The sequence below is a fragment of the Neopsephotus bourkii genome, unplaced genomic scaffold (assembly GCF_033783945.1).
Source record: "Neopsephotus bourkii isolate Nb327-2 ecotype Australia unplaced genomic scaffold, CSIRO-AGI_Nbou_v1 NB_414, whole genome shotgun sequence".
Classification (NCBI taxonomy): Eukaryota; Metazoa; Chordata; class Aves; order Psittaciformes; family Psittacidae; genus Neopsephotus; species Neopsephotus bourkii.
The window spans coordinates 2,393,605-2,404,730 of NW_026900918.1; the positions used below are offsets into that span (position 1 = coordinate 2,393,605).

At 42.7% G+C, this 11,126-nt stretch overlaps 1 long non-coding RNA gene across 2 annotated transcripts; it reads right to left on the reverse strand.

Annotated features, from left to right (window-relative positions):
- Window positions 1-4,110: 4,110 nt before the first annotated feature.
- Window positions 4,111-11,024, reverse strand: LOC133210293 (uncharacterized). 2 transcript variants are annotated; one of them, XR_009724903.1, is made up of 3 exons: window positions 10,803-11,024; window positions 6,502-6,685; window positions 4,111-5,890 (listed from the first exon to the last, which is right to left on the reverse strand). It is a non-coding gene; the product is annotated as an uncharacterized LOC133210293 (long non-coding RNA). The 2 variants fall into 2 exon arrangements; XR_009724902.1 differs by lacking the exon at window positions 10,803-11,024 and having other exon boundaries at window positions 6,502-6,941.
- Window positions 11,025-11,126: the final 102 nt, after the last annotated feature.

The window sequence follows — 11,126 nt, forward strand, 5'->3', positions numbered from 1 at the left end:
GGATGACAGTCTGTGCAATCATTTGTTCGTCTCTATAGTGTGTACATTTGCTGGCTGTAATTTGGCCCTTTCATTATAGAAGCATCCCCTGTCACTGTTGTCCACCTCATCACCATACTGTTATTAAACCAAAAAAGAACTGCAGGACATTTTTTCTTAGTGATAAAACAAAGTCAGGTGAATTATCACTAAGAAGAACAGAACAAAGTGGGGTGGTTCCATAGAGTCAATCAGCTTAGCAAAAATTACATGGCAGGGACTGGTGAACCCCTTAGTTTTACCTGAACGAAGTGACCACATGCTTCTTTTGGTTGAGCCACATCACCATGTGTCAGGATACCTGGGAGGAATTAGATATTAGATGACCTGAGATTTGGGCAGCTCAACTGTGAAGAGCAGAAACAGAATGCTGCAGAATACTTCTGTGGCAGACAACAGGCTTTTATGGGAACTGGGCTTTTTTGAGCTCCTGAGAGCCATGCTTTCACATTTCTCAGTCAGTGATACCAGATCCAATGAGACCTGCAATGCGTATATGTCCAAGGAGGGAGCATCTTAATGTTCAGTCAGTATCTGCCACTGTTATCAGTGAGAAGAGGTACTCCCAGGGATGTGTGGAGGGACCAACAGTTTCATATATTGTGTGAAGAGAGAAGGAAAAAGAATGGAGAAAACTCACAGCAAGCTGATAAGTTTTTGCAAATTACATTCAACTAGAAAAAACATTACCCTGTAAGTACCTGTTGAGAGACAGAAACCAACTGGGAAATTAAGTGCTGCTGTGATGCTGTGGCAGATTAAATTTCACTCAGATCTAGGTAAGGTACACTTGTTATCCAGACCCATGGGATCATCTTTGGCTAGTGACTTGGAAGATACCATCATAAACTGCTCAGTGAAAAAGCTTATCTGATGTAGAGAAGCAGGTACAAGGACAGTAATGCTGAAGAGATTCCTCCTAGTTAACACTATTTGGTAAAAAGAACCAGCATATGGAGTGACATTCAGCCTTTGTTTCTCCCTTGCAAAAATGTGGTCGCCTGAGCAGCAGCACTATCAAGACCCATTTTTCTACGAATTTCTTTCTTTTATAGAGTCTCTAATTAATAAGAACAAGTCTTCATTGCATCCTTTCCCTTGGGGAAGACACAGGATAGATTTTCCTCTACTCAGCTTCCTATATTCATGAAAGATAATAAATAATACCTTTGGGATGTCAAACCTTCACTTACATGTTAAAAGGTAGACAACAGGTTCAAATACTATTAAAGGAACAACATAGGTAGATAGACTTCTTCTTAAATGGGACTGTAGCAGGCTCCCTTCTGAAAAATGCCAAGCTGGAAAAGGAAAAAGGAGATAATACAGAAGAAAAAGTGGGAAGGATAGAGTGGGACTGGCACAAAGCAGTAGCAGCCCCAGGTTAATTGTAAAACATGGAATAATCTGAGAGCACCAAATTAACCCTTAAGAGTGATAGACACTTTGTCTGTGACTAGTGGAGTTCCTCAGGGGTCGGTGCTGGGACCAGTGCTGTTTAATATTTTCATCAACAACCTGGACGAGGGAACCGAGTGTACTCTCAGCAAGTTTGCTGATGACACTAAACTGGGAGGAATGGCTGACACACCAGAAGCCTGTGCTGCCATTCAGCGAGACCTGGACAGGCTGGAGAGTTGGGCGTGGAGAAATTTGATGAAATTCAACAAGCGCAAGTGTAGAGTCTTGCATCTGGGGAAGAACAACCCCATGTACCAGTACAGGCTGGGGACTGACCTGCTGGAAAGTAGCGAAGGGGAAAGGGACCTGGGGGTCCTGGTGGATAGGAGGATGACCACGAGCCAGCAATGTGCCCTTGTGGCCAAGAGGGCAAATGGCATCCTGGGGTGCATTAGAAAGGGTGTGGTTAGTAGGTCAAGAGAGGTTCTCCTCCCCCTCTATTCTGCCTTGGTTAGGCCACATCTGGAATATTGCATCCACTTCTGGGCCCCTCAGTTCAAGAAGGACAGGGAATTGCTTGAAAGAGTCCAGCGCAGAGCCACAAAGATGATTAAGGGAGTGGAACACCTCCCTTATAAGGAGAGGCTGAGGGAGCTGGGTCTCTTTATCTTGGAGGAGACTGAGGGGTGACCTCATCAGTGTTTACAAATATGTAATGGGTGGGAGTCAGGAGGGTGGAGCTAGGCTTTTTTCAGTGATATCCAGGGATAGGACAAGGGGCAGTGGGTGTAAACTGGAGCATAGAAGGTTCCACGTTAACATCAGGAAGAACTTCTTTACTGTGAGAGTGACAGAGCACTGGAACAGGTTGCCCAGGGGGGTTGTGGAGTCTCCCACATTGGAGATATTCAAGGCCCGCCTGGACAAGTTCCTGTGTGATGTACTCTAGGTTACCCTGCTCTTGCAGGGGGGTTGGACCAGATGATCTCTTGAGGTCCCTTCCAACCCTTGGGATTCTGGGATTCTGTGATTCTATACATGGGAGAAACTTCCGAATTTGCTCCCAGGTGGGAGCTTGCTTGGAAAATATGTATCTGCAGACTAACTGAAGGAGGACAAGTAATGTCCACCGAGCTGCTGTTGTTAAAATAACAACAGTAGGACTAATCATATGAGCTACCATTTGCAAATCTCTTTTACTGGAGATTACCCCTGGTGTGCTTCTCTTGGCTCTTTGAGCTCACACCCTGGCACCCATAGGTATCCTCCACCTTTCTAGGGTAGAGACACACGGAGTAGGAAGCTGTGGTTCCTGAAGCACTTCCTGATCTGCAGCCTGGGCAGGAGCCTCCCAGATGTAAATGGATCAGCAGTTTAATGCCCTGCCTAAAGCAAAACATCACTAACTAAACCAAAAATGTTCTCAAGAAAAATGTAATGTGAAAACATTTAAAAGCTGATGTAAATAATATTTCCAAGGTATATTATTCCCTGCTGCTGAGAAGTCATTTTTATTTCTTGTTCTGTTACTGTCTTCTTTAGGCAGCTTTGGCCAAGTGCACTTCTATCCCATACCTGTTCTTGTTGTGCTTAATTTGCTGTTTTCCCTCACTTGCTAGTTCATAACCTGACAAAACACGTTTGCAGTTTCTCTGGGAACAGATCTTTATACCTGATGGTTTTGCCAGTTCCTCTCAAGCTGGGAGCTGTACCATTGCTGCTTTGTGCATTCTGTCTGCAGCCCCAGTAGAAGCTTAATCAGTAACCTCCTGCCCTGGTCTTGTCATCATACCAAAGCTTTTGCATCACCATATTCATAACATTACTACAGACCAGCTCCACCACACTGTGGCTCTGCCATATTGCTCACTGTGATGAGCCACCACTGTAAATAACAGCAGAGTCATTACTGCATATGACAGGAGACACAGGAATATAAACTGCTATTAATTTATTTCTCTCTCTCTTGCAAAACACCAAAGAGTTGTCCCTGACCAGCAGGAAGGATGGTGCTGGCGCCCTGGATCTTCTGGCCAAATTCAGGAGACGTGTTAACTGCTCAGGGCTCAGCTCTCTTGCACACATTCCTTAGGCAGCTGTTTTCATTTCTTAGTCAGGGGTCAGAGTCCTGCCCCACAGCAGGCAATGGAAAACCATCAACTCACCTTAGAACTTCTCCAAATGTATTTTTAATATAGTCAAGCCTCTAAGAACTGTACTGAATGTGAATATACAAAATAAAATTAAGCAAGAGAGAAGCAGTGACAAACAGGTGCTTTTGAGTGTTTTTAGCCAGACTAGATCATTAGCTTCTGGTAAAGCAAAGTCATGATTTTATATTTTACTGCTGACAGCAATTATGCTGAGACTTCTACAGTGATTGTAGTATTCACTTCCAGAATAATTACACAATGTATAATGCTAACTGAACTTGCTTGTACTACCAGACCTTATTGATCTAAAGGCAATTGACAAACTCAAGCAATGTTCTTGTATTTTGAGAACTGTTGCTCAGGCGATCAAATCTTATGACGAAGAGAGCTGTGTAAATACTGTCACATCCATAAAGCAGGTTATAGTATTCTACTTGTGCAATTAGTCCAGGCACATGTAACAGCAAAGGCTACTGCAAATCTTCTCCAAATAGAAAAAACCTCACCAAGGCTGGCATTTCTTGAGTGAGAATGGATTTATTTGGATCATCTCCTGGGACATGTACATGCTGCTATCTCCCTGAAAACAGGATTGCCATCTTTGTTTCAGTGCATACCACTGTTCTCAGTACACAATTACTCAATATTGTCTTTCTTCAGTAAGCTGACACCAAGATGCAATTAGATTGCTTCTAATCCTTGGAACACTGGCTGAAGTAAGAGGAATAGGTGTTGTGACAGTCAGTGGGAAAATCTGGGGGGCAACTACAGAATAATTGGAGTTTTATTCTTTTTTCTCCTCTCTGCTTTTCCTTTATCTGATTTTATGGAAGTTCACCAATAAGATGCCTTTCCAAGAAGGCCAAATCCCCATAAGTCCCAAAGATGGCCTTTAGGCTATGCTTATCTACTCTTTAAACTGTCTGGACACTGATATCCTGATCTGGGGGCCATGTAGCTGCACTAGGATAATACAGTGGCTAAGCTAATAAGCCTGTGGGGAGATCAGAATGGATTAACTTGAGCACAGGGCTGTGCTTTGAAACTCCAGCCAGCTTTCAGTCTGAGAAGTGGTACAAATACAGAGCCAGGTCCAGCAGTGCCAGCCACAAATGCATCCAGCAAGGACTGACTGCTTGTGTTGTTTTGCTGCTGCACTCAAGAGGCTTCTCAGTATTTGCAAGTCTTGTTGATTTTAAAAAGAGAAGACATGTATCATAAGGTTAAAATGTAAGCAGAAGTCCTGACACTGAGCTTGTACCTCTGGGGGCACAAATGATTAAGCCTTTGGTGAAATCTCTGTTGTGCATGGTCATATATGTGAGCTAGCTGCAGCCTAAATGGGGACTGCAACATACATGGCAGTATCAGTGATGGGAGCATGTGGTGGTGTTGGCCAGTGCTAAAGCATTTTCAGCCCCTCCAGTAAATGTGTGGTTTTGCACATGTTCACAGACACATACCTGCACACACCCCCAAGCACGTCCATCGAACCAGTAAGGAACGCAGCCAGTACCCAGCTTTTTCTTGGCAGGGCTCTGCACATTGTGTCAGCCAAGAAAAATTTCGCATTTACAGGAAAACCCACTGCTGTTCTCACCCTGCTACACAGTAAATAGAAGTGTTGTACAGCGAATGTTGACACGGTAACTCACAGAGGAATTTCACAGACAAAACAACCATGTATGCACAGATGGTAACAAAGTAACCTGGGATTTCAGATGCACTTAGTAAGAAATTATTGCCTTGCAAATTAAACCAAGGATATAAGATGATTATCATGAATCATTTGGTACCACCAGGTGTTGTACTATTCAGGTTTAACTTAAGAGATCTTGAAGGAACATACAGAGTTTTGATAGAGGTTTCAGCCAATACCAAAAAAAATATCTCTTTCTTAAATTTCCCATCCCCATTTAGACATCCCAAATGATTGAAACCCTACTGCCAAGTTTCATTTACACTTCAAAAGAGGAACATTTTTCTGGCCCTGAACATTGACCCTTTGGAATGTTGTGTCCCTTGTGCATGCTAGAGAGTTTCAAAACAGATACAGGAATGAGAGTAAAGTAAATCAAGTCTATGAATTCCTGGAAAAGAGAAAATAATCAGTGCTTATAACAGTAAATAAAATTGGACAGTCTGCATTTTACAGTCCCAGAGGCAAAGGGGTATGGATCAATTCACATGCAGCCAGCTAAACCCCTGTGACCAAAAATGATTGTCTTCCTGGAGACAGTCCTTGCCCTATGTGAGTGGTGGAATTGGGCCCAAATGCTCTCCTGGGGGAGGACTAGCTAGCACTGACTGAAACCATGTTCAATAATTCAGCAGCGGATAATCATGTGCCCTTTCCTGAAGACTATGTCCTGGGCCTCTTCAATTTAAGCAACACAGACACAAACAGACTGCTCAATGGGGGACAGAAATGCCAGCAGTGTTACAGTGACCCCACTCTGATACTTCTAGGGAGTCAGGATTAAAAACACTGCACTCACAATATATCCTGAATTTACAGGAACAATAAAATCTTAAGCACAATTTCTTTATAAAGCAACAGTTCTGATACAATTCCAGGAAATTAGCCCATTGCTAAGGCTGAAATCTAAAGTGCTGTTAATTTGTTAGATTAGTTTTATTTCTTGGGTGACCACTGTTAATAACAGCAGCTCCCAGAATGGTTTCATAAGGTAAGTACTTACTTGCCAGACTCATCGCTACCTTTCAAACCTCTGCAAATGAAATCAGCAAGTCATTATATGCAGTACAAAGCTTTGTAACGAGCAGTCATGAAACTTTTGTGAGTCCAAGGACTGACCACCAAATTTAGCTTTCAAAATGTGAGACCTAAATCAAGGCATTTGAAAATTATACCTAATGCATTTTCAAGCATTAGCAGGTGTCATACCTGCAGGGCTGTTTCCTTTCATTCCTCACTGAAGACTGAATCTTTTCAATAGCCCAATTCATGTCGATGTCATGATTACAGAGACCAGGACACAGAAGTCTAGACATTTTCAACCAAATACTGGCAATGTGATTTCATCCTCTTCCATTCTGCAACTTTGACAAGGACACAAATGTCTTCAGAACTGTCATTATCAAAAGAGAAAAATTTAAACTTAAGCAGAAAAAATCCTTAGTCCCCAGACTTCATAAAATGCTAGTTCACCTCTGCCTCCTGAAACCTAAAGCATGCTTTTTGAATCTGGCAGCCTGACTGGTATGTGTCATAGTTCTTTGTCCCTGCTCCTGTTGCAGCACTTGAATACATCTTTTCCTGGATGGATGTTTTTCCCTGGTGCATGGCCCTGGTGAACCAAATCCACCATTTTTCTGTAATGCAATCTAGCATTCATTTTTGAAATCGTATCACACTGGCTGTAAGCATGGTTCACTTTCAATGGGTTATCTAGGACAGTTGTTTCAGGGCTTCAGACTATTTTGAGCAATAATCTCAGCGAATGTAAACACCAAACTTCCCCACATGTTGTTACCTGCAGTCACTGACAGCTGCAGTTGTACAGATGCATTGGGATCCAATCTGCCTTGTCCAAAGTTACAATTATTCCTTGAGCCCTCCTGAAAGGCAGCAGGAGGCGACAGGCAGCAATCATCACACTCCTAGGGGGAGCATCAATGGGTTCAAAGGCAGTCAGGGTCTTCCACAGTCTTGCAAACCCCCTGAAGAACGACTGGCAGAGCATTCAGTGACTCATTTCTGGAGAGACACTGTGGCAATGGTACCTATACCACCTGTGTATATAGCCTGTATTACCCTGATTGCATGTGAATCATAAACATTAATTGTGGAAACCAGAGGGAAAAAATCCCCAAATGTTTTCAACCATTTATGTTTTATTCTGCTGTAAATTTATATTGTTTCTAGCCAAGCTAATTTTCAGGAACAGATCTAATTTCTGCTCTGCTGTTAATTGCAGCTCTCTCCAAACTGGTAATCTGAAGCTATGGATTGGGTGCTTTGCAGTGCTGTGTCAGAAAGCCATAACGAGAGGCAAGTAAACAGCCATTGTGCTGACAAAACATCAGATAATCAGCTTTATTTTCCCCCTGAGGGGGTTTTAACACACAGGTCACATTGAGTGGGACATGAAGTCTCTGAGACAGCATTTCACAAGACTTTCTTCTTCATTAGAGACTTGAAATTCCCATTTGGTGCCCAGTTATGTGCGATCACTTGTGTGTGATAACTTTTGTTGAGTTGTCTAAAAAGTAAGATATCACCACAGAAAAACTAAGGCTCTGCTATCATCTGCTGTATTTACACTATGCCTGCACAAGGATCTAATAAAAGAAGAAGACTGTCTTTATTTCAGCAAGATCTCAGCAGCAGAAAGCAGCAGACAGAAAGTCCCCTGAGACAGAGGTTTACACCCAGTAAAGACAATATCATCAGAAGTTTGTACTTGCTGACACGTTTATGATTTCCAGCTAAATGTGCACTTCTTTGCCTTCCTGGCACGGTGACACAAAGGCCAGGGCTCCCTGGCGACTCCCAGGGTTGAAAGCAGCAATGGGCAGTCCAAATGTGTCCCCCCATACATCCAGGGAGTTGGGCAGCCCCAGGGCCTGTGGATGGAGACAAGCCAAGGCCAGGCTGGGACACTGCCCCAGGGGCAATGATCCCAATCAATGAGGTCCATGGCCAGGCAGGGAAGGTTCTGATGGCCTCAGTGGGCTGAAATGGTGTCCTGGTACATGGGCAGGGTGGGGGAGCCCCATGGGAAGCCAGTCTGTGCCTTATGCCCTCAGGTCCTGATGCTTCAATTATCTTGTGTGCTCTAGGTGAATGAGTTCATGACATAAGGATGATGCTGGGTGAAAGGTTCTGCTACCCTGCAAATTAGGAAAGTAACAGCTTTCTGAAACAAAATGGGAACGTTAGCATACCTCTCTACAGTAGTGTCTTGTCTTCCTTTAAGCTCATAAGTGTTGAGCTGAAAACCCCAACTTAAAATAGAGGATTTTGCCAGTGGCTAGCTGTGTCTCATATGGACAGGCTCATCTCTTCCACTCACATGTGAATAACGCTCAATGGTTTCTGGTTCACAGAGTATGCAGTCGGAAGGAGCACAGACACCTTATTTGGTGTTCAGCACAATTTTGGGAGACAGTCTTTAACCCTGAGTTACCTAGGTGCCAAACCCCACAACAGCTTTCACCCTTTGTGGATGAAGCCAGTTGTTCCTGAAAAGCAGTGACATAAATGGCACTGATCTGGAAGACAAATTGCAGTATATACATTTAAATATTTTAAATATATATTAATTTTTAAAAATAGAAGAGGTAAGATTAATTTAATCCAATTTTAGACACCTGTAGCGTAAATATTTGCATATGGCATAATCACTGCCTAGCATATTTGCATATGGCATAATCACATTTTCACAGTCAACAGAGGAAGACAGGCACCTTAAGTGCATGACACACCAAGCCTGTTATTAGATGTACACCTAAGAAGACAGAAAGCCTGTTTCTTTCATAGAAAGGACTGTTTCTTTCCTCAGCTAGCTAAAAGGACAACCAAAGATCCAGAGATCATTAGCCACCTTTTAGTGGCATCTCACTCCCAGTAACCACAGAAGGAAAATCATCTTACTCAAAATCCTCCATGTCAGAATACTTCACACTCACCCACACATGACCACACATAGCCTCAGGAGCAGGTTGAAAGACCCCTTATAGTAAAATCGACATCTCTTAGTCAAGGGTGTATTAAATCTAGTTAAGTTTTAACTTACAGATAATGTTATTTACAGCATGCTTATCTCATAATGTTCCACCAGCAGGGCTGGGTCAGTTCTATGACTGATGTAGCTGAGCCCTCCATTTTCTGAAACAACTAGCCGAAGCCTACTGTTGAGGGACCTCTGGATGAGGAGAAAGGTCAAGTACCTCTTCCACTACACACATAAACTGAATACATTGAGCTGGAGCTACCACGAATGCCACAAATTATGCTGCTGCTGGAGCTGTATCCCTGGAATACAAGCCCAGGAGTGCATTGGACAGCAGTGAGTTCTGCAGGAACCCAGTGGGAAAAGACTGGCCAAGATTGTCTCTGGTTTCAGTCTCTGGAAAAGTAGCACTAGCAAAAACTCTGGTTTTCTCACATCTTCTACTGTGCTCCCTGCATCTAGAATCTTTGCCTTTAATAGTCACAGTCGTATTTTTACCTAATTCTTAAATTAAGAGGTGTATCCTCTCACATAGGAGCTGAAATAAAGACATCAGTACTCAAAAAATTAATACAAGATGATTTCTCTCATAGCTGTAACAGGAAATATTAATTGCTATGCTTAAGCAGTGGCTATTGGCAAAAATGTGGTGGTTGATATTTAAACCTATATATCTGCCTTATCTTCAAACCATTGAGGCAAATTCTGGATTAACCCTTTCTGAGGTTGCATAAGGATAAACATTATAATAAACATTATATTTATATTCAGTTCTTTCCTATATTTGGTCAAATTCCATATTCTGTGTTACAATTGCAATAACTATACAGAAGCCCACAACAGCAGCTGATAATTGTTCAGCCATTGAATTGTGCCTCAGCTGTCTCACTGTGGTAAGTGTATTCCACATACATTTCACATAGTCTTGTGCTAGTGAAAAATTACATATGCTGTGATGTTGTATGGAACTTTGCCTCAGTGGAAAGGCTTATTATATTCATTTTGGATAATGCCTATTTTCTGACATTAAGAACAAACAGATGGGATTTGAGAAGCTGCATTACCAAAAAAAGCTGTCCTTTGAGAATCTGTAATTTCTCTGTGACCCTGGTTACTCTGACAAATTCTGCTCATGTTTGCTTCATCTTCCCCAATTACAATTTATGATGCAAGGCAATGATCCATTAAGCCATATAACAGTAGCTGGAGCTTACAACGGAAGATCAGGGATGACATTTCCTGACACCAGTAAACAAGAAAACTATCATTACCTGATATGAGCTATCACAGTAGAAGAGACCTTGTCCAAGAAAAAGAGAGATGTTGCAGGAAGCATTGAAGAGCTGCAGTCTTCAATGTTGGGGTTGGGGCCCCCTCTGAGACAGCACAGCAGCAAACCCAACGTTCTTGCAAGCTCAGTCCTGACCTTAACTGAAAGCAGCAGCAAAACTCCCACTAATTTCAGCAAGCTGAATATTTCCTCTGGGTTCAGTTTATGGCTGAATCTCACCTTATTAGAGAGTGACAGATGATGTCTTAATTCTATGCCATAATGCTCAACTGTAAAATAGAAAAAACTGGGAGTTATCCTCATCAGCAAGAGAGAACAAGACAAGTCTTAACACAAGTGCTTGCACGGCACACAGCCACCCTGAGAACAGAGGTGCTGGAGAAGTGGGGGCAGCCAGGGAGCTCTCTGCTGCCTTCAGTTGACCAAGAAATACCTTAATCATGGAATCATAGAATAGTTAGGGTTGGAAAGGACCTTAAGATCATCAAGTTCCAACCCCCCTGCCACGGGCAGGGACACCTCGCTCTAAACCATATCACCCAA